This window comes from Suncus etruscus, chromosome 12, assembly GCF_024139225.1.
Source record: "Suncus etruscus isolate mSunEtr1 chromosome 12, mSunEtr1.pri.cur, whole genome shotgun sequence".
Taxonomy (NCBI): Eukaryota; Metazoa; Chordata; class Mammalia; order Eulipotyphla; family Soricidae; genus Suncus; species Suncus etruscus.
Genome location: NC_064859.1, coordinates 33350540 through 33368499, shown reverse-complemented (window position 1 = coordinate 33368499; position 17960 = coordinate 33350540).

The window sequence follows — 17960 nt, the reverse complement described above, 5'->3', positions numbered from 1 at the left end:
GCGATTTCAGAGCGCATAGCCAGGAGTAACCCCTGAGCGTCAAACGGGTGTGGCCCAAAAACAAAACAAAACAAACAAAAAAAAAATAACTAAAAAGTACATAAGAATACCCTGACAAAAAGAATGAAGTATAAAGTTTCCTAGAAAGAATAAGTTCTTTCAGTACTTCATTTGTTTTTTGTTTATGTATTTTTGGGAGACACCATCAATGCTACTCCTGGCAGACACAGACAATACGGTATGCCAGGGATTGAACTAAAGTCAGCTTCATGCAATGTGATCACCCTACTCAGTGTAAATCTCTCTGGCCCCATGTAAATATTTTTTGTTTCTGTTTTTGTTGTTTTTGTTTTTGTGTCACACCCGGCAGCACTCAGAGATTACTCCTGGCTCTATGCTCAGAAATCGCTACTGCCAGGCTCAGGGGACCATCTGGGATGCCAGGATTCAAACCACCGTCCTTCTGTATGCAAGGCAAATGCCTTACCTCCATGCTATCTCTCCGGCCCCATTTTTTGTTGTTGTTGTTGTTGTTGTTTGTTTTTAGACCATCCCCAGTGGCAATCAAGAGTTACTCTTGGCTCTATGCTCAGAAATAGCTCCTGGAATGCTCGGGGGACTATGTGGGATATCAGGGATCAAACCCAGGTCTGTCCCCGGTTGGCCACATGCAAGGCAAACACCCTACCATTGTGCTATCTTTCTCAGGCCCCTCAACCTTGGTTTACTTTTCATTATATTGATTATATTGAATTTTACTTTTTTTTTTTTTTTTTTTTTTTTTTTTGCTTTTTTTGGACCACACCCAGTGATGCTCAGGGATTATTCCTGGCTATGTGCTCAGAAATCGCTACTGGCTTGGGGGACCATATGGGATGCTAGGGGATCGAACTGCAGTCTGTCCTAGACTCCAGACTCATTATATGATCAGTGCAATGAGTTTGCTTACAAGGCAAACACCCTGCCTCTGTGCCAACACTCTGGTCCTAAATTTTATCTTTTTTTTTTTTCTTTTTACCAAATTTTTAAAGAACTTAAACCTAGTCTACTTGTAATGCAGATAGACACTCACAGAAATAGATAGGAAAGAGAGAATCAGTTTTGTTAGATTACCTTGGAGAAGCTGACAGGTTTTTGTTTGTCTGTTTTTGGTTTTGGTTTTTTTGGGGGTTACTCCTGGCTCTACGCTCAGAAATCGCTCCTGGCAGGCTCGGGAACCATCTGGGATGCCAGGATTCGAACCACCATCCTTCTGCATGCAAGGCAAATGCCTTACCTCTATGCTATCTCTCCGGCCCCAAGTATTGCCATTTTAATTATATTAATCCTGCCTATTAATGAGCAGGGTATGTGTCTCCATGCCTTACCTCCATGGTATCTCTCCAGCCCGAAGCTGACAGTTTTTACAGATAGTTTTATGGATACCCCTGAGCTGGCAAAAGGGATGAGAAGGGATATCTTTTTAAACTTTCAAGCAAATAAAAACTTAGAGTTGGCTCCTCTTGTGGTCTCTAAAGTTCTTTTGGTCTCCAGAAGAACTAGTTTAAATTGGTTGGGAGCATAGGCTTCCTGAGGTCTATCAACATCTAGGAGAGACTCCAAACTCATTAAATGATCAATGCAATGAGTTTGCAATGTATTACTGGTTATCCAACTTACCCCTCCACTCAAGAGATTTATGGGTATTGAGCAAGTACAAAAGCAACTTACTTACTCAGTTCTTAGAAAGTCCCATGTTTTCCCAAGAAAAATTAACATAAGGGACAGTGATGGGTTGGGCTACCAAAATCAGGAATTAAACTACAGTGTAAAAGGGTGAGCACAGAGACAACCAATGGTGGTCTTTTTCGGACCTCTAATCCCAACCAGGAGAGTGCTTTGTATTTTCACTCTCTTAGTGGATGCTGTGCTTGCTTACCTTCATGATCCTAGCAAATTCTTTTCCAGGGATGCACAGAAACACAGTTTTCTGGCTGTGACATTTTCAGATGCTTTAAACAGTGGTCCTCAAACTACAGCCTGTGGGCCACATATTGTATTTGTTCCTGTTTTTGTTTCTTCACTTCAAAATAATATATATGCAGTGTGCATAGGAATTTTTCATAGTTTTTTTTTTTTTTGTACTATAGTCCAGCCCTCCAACAGTCTGAGGGACAGTGAACTGGCCCCCTGTTTAAAAGTTTGAGGATCACTACTTTAAAACATCAAAGAAGTATTTCCAATTTATTTATTTATTTATTTTGGTTTTTGGGTCACACTGAGCAACGGTCAGGGGTTTCTCCTGGTTCTGTGCTGTGCTCAGAAGATATATATGCAGGACATATATATATATATATGCATATATATGTATATATATATGCAGACACAGAGAACCATATGGGATGCCGGGATTCGAACCACTGTCCTTCTGCATGCAAGGCAAACGCCCTGCCGCTGTGCTATCTCTCCAGCCCCAGCTCCAAATATATATCTATATATATATATTGGTTTTGGTTTTTGGGCCACACCAGGCGGTGCTCAGGGGTGACTCCTGGCTGTCTGCTCAGAAATAGCTCCTGGCAGACACGAGGGACCATATGGAACACGGGGATTCGAACCAACCACCTTAGGTCCTGGGTCGGCTGCTTGGCAAGGCAAACACCACTGTACTATCTCTCTGGCCCCAGCTCCAAATATATTTATGTGACCAATATTACCTTGATGCCAAAGCAAGGCAAGTATAGCACAACAGAAGAATACTGCAGGATCCCGGAGATAGCTCAAAGGGTTAGTACATGTACTTTGTACACCAGGAAGTGGTTTTAGTTTCTGAAACCAATAATCTCCTGAGCACTGTTGGGAGTAACCCCTGAGCACTAAACTGAAAGTAACTCCTGAATAACATTAGTTGTATCCGAAAGACAGAAGAAAAGAAAGAATGTGAAAAAGGAAGGAAGAAAGAACAGGTCAAGACTTTTTCCCAACCTGGAGTGTTCTCTGGTACCACATAACCTCATATGCATCACTGAATGCAGCCCTGGTTGATCCTGAGCACGGCCAGGGTGGCCTGGTGGTTCCTGCCACTGAAGGAATGAAGTAGCATCTTGTTTTGTTTGTTTTGTTTTTGGGTCACACCCAGCATCGCTCAGGGGTTACTCCTGGCTCTAAGCTCAGAAATCGCTCCTGGCAGACTCGGGGGACCATACGGGATGCTGGGATTCGAACCACCATCTTTCTGCATGTAAGGCAAACGCCTTACCTCCATGCTATTTCTCCAGCCCTTGTTTTGTTTTTGATTTTTGGACCACACCTGGAGGCATTCAAGGGTTACTCCTGGCTTTGCACTCAGAAACCTCTCCTGGAAGGTTCAGGGATCTATATGGGATGCTGGGGATTGAACCCAAGTTGGCTGCATGCAAGGCAAATGCCCTACCGGCTGTGCCCCCAAGATGAAGTGGTATTGGATCCTCTAGCCCTGGCACTCTGGTTGGGTTGGTCAAGTATTGTTGGGAGTGGCTTCCAGGATCTCTCAGCATAATTTGGGAGGTTCCAACCCACACAATGCCTTGGGCGGTCTCACCAATCCTGGATTTTTTTTACAGGGTTAGATAATTCAGAGGGCTAGAATACAAGCTTTACATGTAGAATCTGAGTATTCCATCCCTGCCTTTGCAATGCGCTGTCTGATAATGGCATGAGAACAGGTTTTCCCTCCCTCTCATAGAAACTAGTCCAGAGAAGGGCCAGAGTGGTAGCACAGTGAAAGGGCATTTGCCTTGACTCGGCTGAGCTGGGACCTGGGTTTGATGCCCGGCATCCCAGGAAGAACCCCTAAGTGCAGCTGGATATGGCCCCAAAACAAAACAAAACAAAACGAAGAGAAAAGAAAAAAAGAAAAAAGAAACTAGTCCAGAATAAAACAAAAAACCTAAAACCATCACAGTCAGTTCCTATAATAATTATTATTTTTTGTTTGTTTGTTTTTGTTTTTGGGTCACACCCGGCAGCGCTCAGGAGTTGCTCCTGGCTCTACTCTCAGAAATCGTTCCTGGCAGGCCCCGGGGGGGGGGAGGGGGGACCATATGGGATGCTGGGATTCAAACCACCGTCCTTCTGCATACAAAGCAAATGCTTTACCTCCATGCTATTTCTTCGGTCCTTCCTATAATTATTTCTGTATTTATTTGTTTGATTATTTTCGGCTTGGGCCCACATCCACTGATGCTCTGGGATCACTGATGAACTCGGTTGGGATCAGATGGAATGCAAGAATCAAGTTCAGGCTGACCAGTTGCAAAACAAGCAACCTACTCGCTTTCCCTTTTTTTTTTTTTTTTTTTTTTTTTGGTTCACACCAGGTGACGCTCAGAGGTTACTCCTGACTGCGCTCAGTAGTCGCTCCTGGCAGGCTTAGGGGGCGGGGGAGCCATATGGGTTGCCGGGGTTGGCTGAGTGCAAGGCAAACGCCCTGTCACTGTGCTATCGCTCTGGCCCCCTCTGTACATTTTTTTGGGGGTCACACCCGGCAGCGCTCAGGGGTTACGCCTGGGTCTACACTCAGAAATCACCCCTGGCAGGCACGGGGGACCATATGGGATGCCGGGATTCAAACCACCGTCCTTCTGCATGGAAGGCAAACACCTTACCTCCATGCTATCTCGCCGGCCCTGTACTATTTTCAAATATTTTATTTTATTTTATTGAAACCATTGTGATCTACAATCGCTGTACTCTTCTTCTTCTTCTTCTTCTTCTTCTTCTTCTTCTTCTTCTTCTTCTTCTTCTTCTTCTTCTTCTTCTTCTTCTTCTTCTTCTTCTTCTTCTTCTTCTTCTTCTTCTTCTTCTTCTTCTTCTTCTTCTTCTTCTTCTTCTTCTTCTTCTTCTTCTTCTTCTTCTTCTTCTTCTTCTTCTTCTTCTTCTTCTTCTTCTTCTTCTTGCTGTCTGCTCAGAAATAGCTCCTGGCAGGAACGGGGGACCATATGGGACACCGCGATTCGAACCAACCAAGCTGCTTGCAAGGCAAACGCCGCTGTGCTATCTCTCCGGGCCTGAGAATTTGTTTTTATTAGCAGAATGGACATGAAATACTAAAGATCTTTTATGTAATGTAAGCTGCGTTGACCGTTAAAGACTGCAGTGAAATAACTTAAATTGTGGACGGAATTGGCTATCAAAGACACATGCAAGGGGCTGGAACAATTGCACAGAGGGGATGGTGCTTACTTTGCATGCAACTAACCTGGATTCGATTCCTGAACACAGAGCCAGGAATAACCTTTGAATACTGCCAGGTATGGCCCACAAACAAAACAAAAGAAAACAAAACAAAAATACATGTAAGATTTCCTCAAAAGACAAAACCACCATCATTTATAAATTGCATATTCTATTCCTGCAGAAGATGCATGTCTCTGAGGTAATTCTGTGATGGAGATACATAGGTTTAAGTTATATTTAAAAAATTAAGGTTAAGGGGCTGGAGAGATAGCATGGAGGTAAGGTGTTTGCCTTGTATGCAGAAGGACAGTGGTTCGAATCCCAGCATCCCATATGGTCCCCTGAAACTTCCAGGAGTGATTTCTGAGCGTAGAGCCAGGAGTAACCCCTGAGCGCTGCTGGTGTGTCCCCCCCCCAAAAAAATTTATAAAATAAAAAAATTAAGGTAGAGGCTGGAGTGGTACTCCAAGGATTAAGTCACCTGCTTTGAATGCAGCTGACCCCAGTTTGAATCCTGGGCACCACATATAGTCCCCCTGAATACTGCTGAGCACAGATCTTCTGAGCACTGCTAGGTGTGACCCATAATTTTCCCCCAAAAAAAGTGAATTTGGGGAGTGAGGGTCCCAGGCTGTGAAACAAACGTGGGAGACTTCAAGTTCCATCTCTGCTGGTACCTACCATTCTGATGGCTGTGGTATTAGAGACCCCTGGTGCCACAGGAGACTGTGCGAGGGCATGCAAGCACTGCAAATAGAGTGTAACTCCCCCATCACAACCTAGTGAGGAAGCATCACAAGTAGGAGTGTATGAAATACAGCAGCTAAAGGGAAGGGGAAATAAGAATGAATATGAAAAAATAACTTTAGAAGTGTGTTTTGGAGTTTAGTTCATTTTGTTTTGAGGCCACATTCAGGAGTGTTCAGGGTTTCCTCCTGACTCTGTGCTCAGGAGTCACTTCTGATGGTGATGGAGGAAACTTACATGGTGCTGTGATCAAATGAGAGAGAGAGAGGGAAGGAGAGGGAGAGAGAGGAAAGAGAAAGAGAGAAAGAGAGAGAAAGAGAAGAGTGAGGGAGAGAGAGAGAGAGAGAGAGAGAGAGAGAGAGAGAGAGAGAGAGAGAGAGAGAGAGATTGCTGCAGTTGTTGCAACCCTGATTCAAATCCTAATACCACATATGGTTCCTTGAGTACCGTCAGGGGTAATTCCTGAGAAGAGAACTGGAAATAGCTCTATAGCAACTCTAGGTATGATCCAAACAGCAAACTCCATTCTCTCACAAGAAAACAATTTCCTAGCATACCAGACACTGATGACTGGGAGCCTGTGTCCTGACATCTGGCTCATGCTTTGAGACACAATTCACTCAGGACACAATTATTCGCGGTCGGGGCCTGAGCAATAGTACAGTGGGTAGGGACTTGACTTTGTCTTGTACGCAGCCGACCTGGGATCGACCTGGTTTGATCCTGGGCACTCCATATGGTTCCCCAAGCCTGCCAGGTGGGATTTCTAAGCGCAGAGCCAGGAGTAACCTCAGAACACAGCTGTGTGTGGCCCCAAAACAAACAATAACAACAAAAAGGACACAGTAATTTCTATTTTGCAGAATAACAGATTTTCACCTCTGAGTTATTCTGCATGTTGCTCTTTTGATCTGTTCTCTACTGTCCCCCTTGCTTTCTTTCATCCACAGCAGACACTGATTCCCTGGACTTGCTTTAACCATGGTCCCAAAAGATTCTGTGTCTAGATCCATCCTGGGACTTGACCAAAGCAACATAATGAGCAACTTTTACATCCATCACCTGACTGTAATGGTAAATTCCAAGTTGGAGCATAGGGGCAAACCCACGACCACCCATAATAAAAAAAAATTTTAATGGGCCACATCTGGTGACACTCAGGGGATACTCCTGGCTATACACTCAGAAATCTCTGCTGGCTTGGGGGGACCATATAGAACGCCTGGGTTCTGACAGAACAGTGGTCTCTCCTAGGTCAGCAGCACCTGCAAGCAAAACACCCTACCGATTGTGCCACCACTCCGGCCCCATAATAAAATATTTTAGTAAAAAAATGATTTAGTAAGAACACCTTTTGGAGTGATATTTCAAGCAGGAAAAACAACATAAGGAACAAGCATGGTGAATCAAAGATTCTGAAAGGAATTCGAAGTGTCTGGAAAATACAGTTGAAGAAGACAAGTGGTGAAATGGGACAAAAGAAGGAAACAAAGAAACATCTAATCAATCCTACAATTTGGGCTTTATCCTGAGGACAAAAGTGAGTCAAGAATGGGTTTAGGAAAGGGACTAATTAGATCAGCATGTGAGAAGACAAGATTGAAGCAACTGAGACTGAGGACAAGAAAATGTGTTAGAATGATTATTGCAGAAAATCAAGAAAAATTTGTATATAAAGAAAAGTTTCAAACTAACCTAATTTTACAGATTTTGTCCAAAGAGAAAAGTCCTGTTACCCAGTGATTCCTGTGCAGAGTGATGTAAAAACACAAGTGTATGCTATAACAGGAGAAATCTTGTCACTTAATTAGCTATGTCAGAAATGTCAGAAACAATGTTCTATGCTTTCCACACAGAAAAAAAAATCTCATATAATTTTCAGTTTCTCTCTGGAAGCCATATTACTTAAAATATTGAAATATGGGGGCTTAAGAAAGAAAACAAAACAAAAGAAATATGGGGGCTAGAGTGGTGGCTCAGTGGTAGGGCACTTGCCTTGCGCACGGCTGACCTAGGATGGACCATGGTTTGATCCTCCAGTGTCCCACATGGTTCCCCAAGCCAGGAGTGATTTCTGAGTGCATAGTCGGGAGTAAATAACCTGAGCATCACCAGGTGTGACCCCAAAATTAAAAAACAAATCGAAATATGATCTCTGAATTTACGTGAAAAAATAATTCCAAAAATACTCATCAGAGATGTTTGGAAATCAGATCAGTAATAATCTTAACAGTTAATAAACATATTTAGCCTACTTAGAGGATGTTTTTATTCTTTCTTTAACTTTATTTTCACAATCAAAGAATTGATGACAAAAAGTTAAATGTCAGGGGCCGAAGAGATAGCACAGCGGTAGGGCGTTTGCCTTGCATGCAGAAGGACGGTGGTTAGAATCCCAGCATCCCATATGGTCCCCCCGAGCCTGCCAGGAGTGATTTCTGAGCATAGAGCCAGGAGTAACCCCTGAGCGCTCCTTGTGTGACCCAAAAACAAAACAAAACAAAACAAAAAAAAAGTTAAATGTCAAAGTTTAATATCCTGAAAAAATATTTTTAGACAGGTCACAATCCTACATAAAGGTGGTTATCTTTTCATTTATAAAACTCTTGGTGATAAACTTGGAAAAGTGCATAGATTTTTGTTTTGTTTTGTTTTTTATTTTGGTACCACACCTGGCAGTGCCCAGGTTTTACTCCTGGCTCTTTGCTCAGGGACCAGTCCTGGCAGTATTTGGGGGACAATAGGTAACGCTGAGGATAGAACTGGGATTGGCCCTGTTTTGTTTTGTTTTGTTTTAATTATTTTTTTTGGTTTTTGGGTCACACCCGGCAGCGCTCAGGGGTTACTCCTGGCTCTACACTCAGAAATTGCTCCTGCCAGGCTTGGGGGACCACATGGGATGTCGAGATTCGAACCACTGTACTGCATGGAAGGCAAACGCCCTACCTCCATTCTATCTCTCCAGCCCTGAGATTGGCCCTGTTTAAGGCCAGTCTCTTACCTGTTATGTTAGCTCGCTGGCCCAAATTGAATTTTAGATATCACCACAATACTGTATTTCCTTGAAATAAAAAAAATTTTTTGAATTTTATGTAATAACCAAACAGCCATCCCTTAGTGTTCAAGAATAAATTTTCAGAGGCTACGTATCAACCTCATCAAGCCCCAGTGAAAAGAGATGCTAGCATAGGACATTTGTTTGCAGATGCTGTTTACTGTCTCTCCCACTGGTTAGGAAGTATGTTTGGTTTTTATTCCTTTATATAAACAGGCATTGGAGATCTATTAGTAGGTTGCAGTTGGAGGACTGACCCTGTGGAATGGGTCGGAGTGCTTAAAAAAATGTGTACAGCACATTAGGGGAAAAAGTTTTTCAATTTCTAGGCACTTAATCAATGGTGGAAGTAAATTTTGCTAAATAGAAGCTTCCGGGGATAGATGGTGCATGGAGCATTTGAGAACAGTCATAATTTTCATGTCTAGAGTACTAAACAATATGGTAGTGAGCACTGTAAGAGGAGACTACCCCATGAAATATCATCTACCATGTCTCGAGCATCCAGATTCCTTTCCTGAAAGCAAACTGACAATGTGGGCATTATGATATAATAGTAACTATTAAAAAATATAAATCTCAAAAACATACCGAATGAAAGAATACTGTAACAAAAGGCTATGGTGTGCAGTTGTCTATTTCAATGTCTCTATGGACATAAGCATTAGATCATAAAAGCAGATGTAGTCAAATGGAAAATATATAAATTAGAGTATATTGTCAAGACATTGCCATATTGAGCACTGTATCAGGAGTCTAATATGCTAGAGCACTGACCTGTGAAATTAGGGCAGTCAATCTATATTTCCAAGAACCACTGTGAACAAAGAAGTTAGAATTATTTTAGACATAATAAAAATTAACACCCCAGGGGCCAGTGAGGTGACGCTAGAGGTAAGGTGTCTGCCTTGCAAGCACTAGCCAAGGAAGGACCGGGGTTCAATCCCCTGGCATCCCATATGGTCCCCCCAAGCCAGGGGCAATTTCTGAGCACTTAGCCAGGAGGAACCCCTGAGCATCAAACGGGTGTGGCCCCCCAAAAAACCCAAAAACAAATAAAAAAATTAACACCCCAAAGCATTCTAATAGTGAGCTCTGTAGTGGGAGTCCCTGACCTCCAAATGCATTATGTACCTGTTTCTGTGGATAAAAGTATTAGAGCATTATTATAGACCTCTATAATGAGCAATTGATTGAACACCTGTTCAATCTAAACAGCACTATGTTTGGGTTTTTGTTTGTTTTTGGGCCACACCAGTGGTGTTTCTGGCTCTGCACTCAGAAATCACTCCTGGCAGGCTCAGGGGACCATATGAGATATGGGGGATCAAACCTGGGTGGGCCATATGCAAGGCAAATGCCCTGTTGCTGTGCTATAGCTCCAGTCCTCCTGCAACATTTTAAGAATATCATAGCTAGGGGGCCGGGCGGTGGCGCTAAAGGTAAGGTGCCTGCCTTGCCTGCGCTAGCCTTGGATGGACCGCGGTTCGATCCCCCGGTGTCCCATATGGTCCCCCAAGCCAGGAGCAACTTCTGAGCGCATAGCCAGGAGTAACCCCTGAGCATTACCGGGTGTGGCCCAAAAACCAAAAAAAAAAAAAAAAGAATATCATAGCTAGGAGAAAATTGGGTTTTTGGGATGGGGTCACAACTGGAAGGTGCTCAGGGGTTACTCCTGGCTCTGTGCTTAGAAGTTACTCCTGGGGGCCGACACGATGGCGCTAGAGGTAAGGTGCCTGCCTTGCCTGCGCTAGCCTGGGACGGACCACAGTTCAATCCCCCGGCGTCCCAATCTCCTGGCCCCCAAGCCAGGAGCGACTTCTGAGCGCATAGCCAGGAGTAACCCCTGAGCGTCACCGGGTGTGGCCCAAAAACCAAAAAAAAAAAAAAAAAAAAGAAGTTACTCCTGGCAGGGGACCATATAGGATGCCAGGAATTGAACCTGAGTTGGCCATGTGCAAGGCAAATCCCCTACCCGCTGTACTATCACTTTAGCCCCCAGAAAATAGGATATTATACTCTTCTATAAGTAAAGTAATTATATATATATTTTGTTTGTTTGTTTTTTGGGGGGCACACCTAGCAGCACTTGAAAGTTACTTCTGGTTCTGCGCTCAGAAATCACTTCTGGCAGGCTCTGGGGATCATATGGGATGCCGGGGATCAAATCTGAGGCTGCATGCAAGGTAAATGCCCTTCTCACTGTGCTATCGCTCTGGCCCCTAAATAAAATAATTCTACAGAGATAATTCAGAGATGTGTTATTTAGTAGTTGTATTAGAAAGGTATTTTTACAAGATGAAGAATAGAATTAAAGTAATTATAGAATTTTTAAAATTAAGGAAAAGGACATTACAGATTTTCAAATTGTGTATTAATTGTTTTTATTTTGATATGGCTCCTGGTTTGTTTTTGTTTTTGTTTTGTTTTTTGGGTCACATCGGGTGGCGCTCAGGGGTTACTCCTGGCTCTGCTGTTCAGAAATCGCTCCTGGTTTGGGGACCATATGAGGATGTCAGGGGATTGAACTGCAGTCGTCCTAGGCTAGCACGGAAGACATATGCCTTTCCTCTTGTACCACTGCTCCAACCTCTATTCCCCTATGTTTATATACATATATATGCATATATATATATATATATACACATATATATATTTGGGGGGGTTGGGCCACACCTGGTAATGCTCAGGGTTACTCCTGTCTCAGAAATCGTTCCTGGCAGGCATGGAGGACCATATGGGATGCCGGGATTCAAACCACTGTCCAGGTTCAGCTGCATTCAAGGCAAACATTCTACCGCTGTGCTATCTCTCCGGCCGCTACTCCTGGTATTGTTATGCAGGTTTGACTCAGTTAACTTTGGCCAAGCATTCATAGATAGAATATGCCTAATTTATGAGTACATAATCTCTGAACTTTTGCTCAAATTGATTTCTTTTTTATTGTATTTTAAAATTTGGGGGTTTGGGTCTACACCTGGAGATGCCCAGGGGTTACTCCTGGCTGTGCTTGGGGGACCTTATGGAATGTTGGAGATCAAATTGCAATGATTTCTAGGTGCTTAAGTCAATGCAAAAACAAACAAACAAACAAACAAAAAACCCACCAATTAAGATATAAACTGACTTTACTTAGATTTTAGAGCAGCTGATATTTTGGTTCCCGAGTACATAAAACCTTTACTTTGGAATAAAATCTCCCCCTGCAATTTGGCTCAGAAATTCTATTTATTTTGAATCCTCACTTGAGTGGGTATTTTGTTTTTATTTGTTTGTTTGTTTCTGTTTTGTTTTGTTATATTTTCAGTGGGTGGCAGGGTTTGGGCCATACTTGATGGTGCTCAGGGATTACTCCTCGATCTGTGCTCAAGGATCAATCTTGGTGATCACATGTGTACCAGGGATTGAACCCATTTGGCTCTGGTGAAGATAAGTATCCTCTCGGTGCACTATTTCTCTGGCCTCTCAATTCTCACTTTATTTTGGTTTTTGTTTTTTGATCATATCAAGTGTTGCTCAGGGGTTACTCCTGACTGCACTCAGAAATCACTCCTGGTAGGCTCAGGGTGGGGTGCCCTGTTCCTGAGGGCAACTCTCCTAGATGAGTTTCTCTCATTGATAGTGATAGTATAGCAGGTAAGGTATCTGCTTTGCATACAGCTGACCTGGGTTTAAAACCTGGAGCTCCATATGGTCCCCACAGCCCACGAGAAGTGATCTCTGAGCTCAGAACCAGGAGCAAGTCCTGAAAACAACCAGGTGTAGTCCCAAAACAAATAAACAAACAAACATATGGATATTCCTCAATAAAAAGGGAAATTAAGCTTCTTTATGATCCAGCGATACGATTCCTAGCAAAATGCCATAGGAACACAAAAACTCAATACAAAAATGCCCTCTGGGGGCTGGAGAGATAGCATGGAGTCTTACCTTGCATGCAAAAGGATGGTGGTTTGAATCCCGGCATCCCATATGGTCCCCCAAGCCTGCCAGGAGCGATTTCTGAACGTAGAACCAGGCGTAATCCCTGAGCGCTGCCGGATGTGACCCAAAAAAAAAAAAAAAAAAAAGGGGCCGGGCGGTGGCGCTGGAGGTAAGGTGCCTGCCTTGCCTGCGCTAGCCTAGGACGGACCGAGGTTCGATCCCCCGGCGTCCCATATGGTCCCCCAAGAAGCCAGGAGCAACTTCTGAGCGCATAGCCAGGAGTAACCCCTGAGCGTCACCGGGTGTGGCCCAAAAACCAAAAAAAAAAAAAAAAAAGAAATACTCTCTGCACTTCTATATTCATCACAGCACTATTTATAATAGCCAGAATCTGGAAGCAGCCCTGGTGCCCTACAACAATGAGGGACTAAAGAATCTGTGGTACATCTATACAATACTATGAAGCCGTAAGGAAAATTGAAGTCATGAAATTTGCTTATACATGATGTATATGGGGATTATTATGCTGAGTTAAATGAGTCAGAGGGAATGGGATAAATACAGAATAATCTCACTCATCTGTGGGATATAAGGAAAATAAAAGACAGTATGGGAATAATATTCAGAGACAAAGAGATGAGGATTAGGAGGACCAGTCCATGGTAGGAAGCTTACCACAAAGAGTGGAGTGCATTTATGGTAGAAAAGGGTCTACTATTAAAGCGATAGTTGGAACTGATCATTATGGACAAGATCTGGTTACTGAAAAGGGATAAAGTGGCATGCATGGAACCCCTTCATTTACAGCAGTGCAACTACAGTGTCAAAAAAGAAGAGAGATAGATGGAAAGAGAGATAGAAGTAAAATACCTGCCCCAGAAATAAGCAGGGATGGTGGGTGGGAGGGAAGAGGACATTAATGAGAGGGAAACTGAGGACATTGCTGGAGGGAAATGCATATTGGTGAAGGTGGTTGTACATTGTATGACACTAACTCAATTATGAAACACTTTATCTGTGGGGATAAAAACTATTATAAATGGGCCCGGAGAGATAGCACAGCGGCATTTGCCTTGCAAGCAGCCAATCCAGGACCAAAGGTGGTTGGTTTGAATCCCGGTGTCCCATATGGTCCCCTGTGCCTGCCAGGAGCTATTTCTGAGCAGACAGCCAGGAGTAACCCCTGAGCACCGCCAGGTCTGACCCAAAAACCAAAAAAAAAAAAAAAAAACCCCAAAAACCCCCCCAAAAAAACTATTATAAACAACCTTGTAGACACAGTAATTAAATTAAAAAGAAAAAAAGAAAAAAGAAACCCAACTTCACAGATATAAAAAACAGGTTGCATGGGAGAGAGGTGTGTGAAATAAATGGAGTTTAAAACTACAGAACATTCTAGTTGTACAATACAAACTCATGAGGAAATTTAAAAACTGTTTAAAAAAAAACCTAACAAAAAGAAAGTAGTCATGCATCAGATTATTTTATAGATTTAAAGCTGTTACAACTTTGTTGTTGCACTTGGTGGTGGTGGTGAGGCTGGGTCATACCTAGCAGTCAGTGCTCATGAATTCTCTAGTTCAGTTCTTGGCTGTTCTCTTGAGACTGTCTATCACTGGTGATAGGTTGTGATAAAGCATTGCTACAATGCTTTGAGATATTTGAGATATTTCTTTGGTTCCAAGTGATGTAATTTCAAATTTGAGAAAGTATTAAGTTCATGATAAAAATAAAATGTCACTATGGGCAGGAGAGATAGTACAGTGGATAATGGACTTGCCTTGCTAGAGGCTTATCAGGATTCTATCCCAGGCATCCCACATGGTTCACTAGCACTATCAGGAATGATTCCTGAGTGTAGAGTCATAAGTAAGCACTAAGCATCACCAGATGTAGCCCCAAAACAAACAACAATGAAAATTGCATACACAGACAAATATTTTATATTTCTATGTTTTAGCTCCAAAAAAGAAGCTATGAGGTAAATTTCATTTTAATTGATTTAAAAACATATTATGAGAGGGCCCGGAGAGATAGCACAGCAGTGTTTGCCTTGCAAGCAGCTGATCCAGGACCTAAGGTGGTTGGTTCGAATCCCGGTGTCCCACATGGTCCCCCGTGCCTGCCAGGAGCTCTTTCTGAGCAGATAGCCAGGACTAACCCCTGAACACCTTTGGGTGTTGCCCAAAAACAAAACAAACAAACAAACAAAAACATATTATGAGGCAATAATAATTGAAACACAGCATGGTGCAAATGTAAAACTAAGCAGAGAGGTTAGTAACCCAGAAATATACCCAATGGTTAATATAATAACAAGTGGTATATAGCATAACAGGGGAAATATTGGTCTAATGCTTTTGTAGGATATATTTACTATCATGCTTCTAATTTTCTTTTGAGTATCAATTTAGTTAATCTTTGTATCAATTCTTTGAGATAAATGCTGCTTAACTAATGAAGGTAACTTTTTCAAGGTCAGACATAAATTCAAAGTGGCAGGGAAGACTTAATCCCAGGCAATCCTTTTCTAAAGGCTGTGGCCTTAAGTATTTATAATTAGAACAACTAATTGCCAATTTGTAAGAAAGAAAAAACTAAGAATGGCAGACCGGAGCAATACCACAGCAGGGAGGGTGTTTGCCTTGCACATGGCCAACTCAGGTTTGATCCCTGTATCCTATCTATATCCCCTATGGTCCCCTGCCTGCCAAAAGCGACTTCTGAGTGTAGAATCAGGAGTGTCACCTGAGCACTGGCAGGTGTGGCCCCAAAACAAAAGCAAACAAACAAAAAAAGAATAGCAACTGGAGAGTATAAGAATTATACTGGTCCCAGAACTCAACACCAAATGGTCTACCTGAGTATTTTGGGGTGCAGCCCTCAAGGACTTTAAAACTTTTGAGATGGCCTTGCAAAGCAGGGCCTGGGCACCCTCAGGCTTTTGCACTGATGGTTCAGTCAGTTCAGTCGGTAGAAATCACCAGAAATGTGTCCACACTCACCTGTGCTTAAGGCTTACTCCTGGCTCTGTGCTCACAGATTACACTCATATGGAACTTGGAGGACCTTATGGAATAGCAGGAATTGAATCGTGGTCATCTGTGTGCAAGGCAAATGCCTTACCCACTGTACTATTGCTCTGGTCCCTTAATCTACTGTTCTGCCTTTCACTCACTCATTTAGTTCCAGACCCCACTGCCCATCTCAGGACCTTTACACTGGCTGCTCCTTCTTCCAAGAATATTCAAGATTTTGCTCAAATAGCATCTTCTTGGGCCTGAGAGATAACATGGAGGTAGGGCATTAGCCTTGCATGCAGAAAGACAGTGGTTCGAATCCCGGCATCCTATATTGTCCTCCGAGTCTGCCAGGAGCGATTTCTGAGCGTAGAGCCAGGAGTAACCCTTGAGCGCTGCCAGGTGTGACCCAAAAACCAAAATTTTCTTAGAGAGTCTTTCCTTTGCTATTTATCTAGCATGGCACATCCCATTTAGACATTTTTGCATCGCTTATTCTGTCATTTATGCATTTATTATTACCTTTTCTTCCCAGAGAACACAGTTTCTATGTTCCTGCTACCTTCCCAGGAAACACTGTAATAGTGACATGAACAAATGAATGAATGCTGCCTCTTCTGATGGGAATGCTATTTATCTTCTTAATTTCTACTAGTATTTAAAAAGCAACATATATACTACCTGTCTTGACAAGCTTTTCTTGACCTGTCAAATTGGCTTGACTTTTTAGTATTTTTTCTAAAACTCTATAGTTAAGTTGAGTATATTAGATCATCTGAGTTGTTTGACTGCTACCTACCTACTTCATTGCTGTGCCTTCTGTTGTTTGAGTGTAGGGCATAGCAAATATCTTCCTGGAAAACAAAAAAAAATTCTGCTTCATAAATGTTTGGAGGAATGAATGATGACTGAATAATAAATGAATGAGCAAGCTAGAACTTTAAGGGCTCTTTCTATTAAGCACCTACCATGTGAAAATTCAGTTACTGAGAACTTTTTCTGTGGTTGTCTTGGGGTCACACCCAGAGGTGTTCCGAGGTAACCCCTGGCTATACCTGGTGGGCTCAGGGGATCATATAATGTGCTGGAGATCAAACACACTCAGTTACGTACAAGGCCAAGGACCTACCTCTCAGAACATATTTGTAAAATAAATTTTATTCAGTTAAGTTAGAAATAGCTGAGTTTGCCTTTCACCTGCACAAAAATAAGGGATTGATATATGGATGTACTTATTAATTTTTATTCACTTTATTTAGTCATTCAATAAGAGCTTTCTATGTGCTAGGCAGTGTTGGAAGCACTGTAATGTCCTCAAAAGCCGTATTTCCACTCAGGGAAGGCAGGTCTGGAGCAAGGGTTGCTGCAGGGAATAATCCAAACAAAGCTGAGTGTGAAACATGTGTGACCAAGCAGCAATCTGTCTCCTCAAGCCTAGAGCAAGCTACCTGTCAGTTTGCAGTTTTTATTGAGAACAGAGACACCCAGGCAGGGGAATAAGGACAGAAGTCCTATCCTGAGCCAGCCCCCACCCCATGTTTGTTTGAAACTGGCTAAGTAGGAAAATTTCTGTTTTGGGTAAAACCAAGTTGTAAACTAACAGATACAAAGAAACCAGGAATGGGGCCAGAGTGATAGCCACAGCAGTAGGGTGTTTGCCTTGCTTATAGCCAGTCCAGGACAGAGGGTGGTTCGAATCCCAGCATCCTATATGGTTCCCAGTGCCTGCCAGGAGCGATTTCTGAGCGCAGAGCCAGGAGTAACCCCTGAGCAGCACCGGGTGTGACAAAAAGAGAACAAAAACAAAACAAAACAAAAGAAATCAGGGATGATCTTTGTTTTGGGTGGAACCAGGTTGTAAATTGTAAACCAGCAGGCACTAGAGATAAAGTCTGGATGAAGAAAATTTCTTGCCTTACATGGTTTTGTCAGCATTGACAAAAATATATCTTTTTTTGGGTTTGTTTTTGAACAATGTTCAACTGTTCTGAGGGTTTCTCCTGACTCCTGCTCATGGG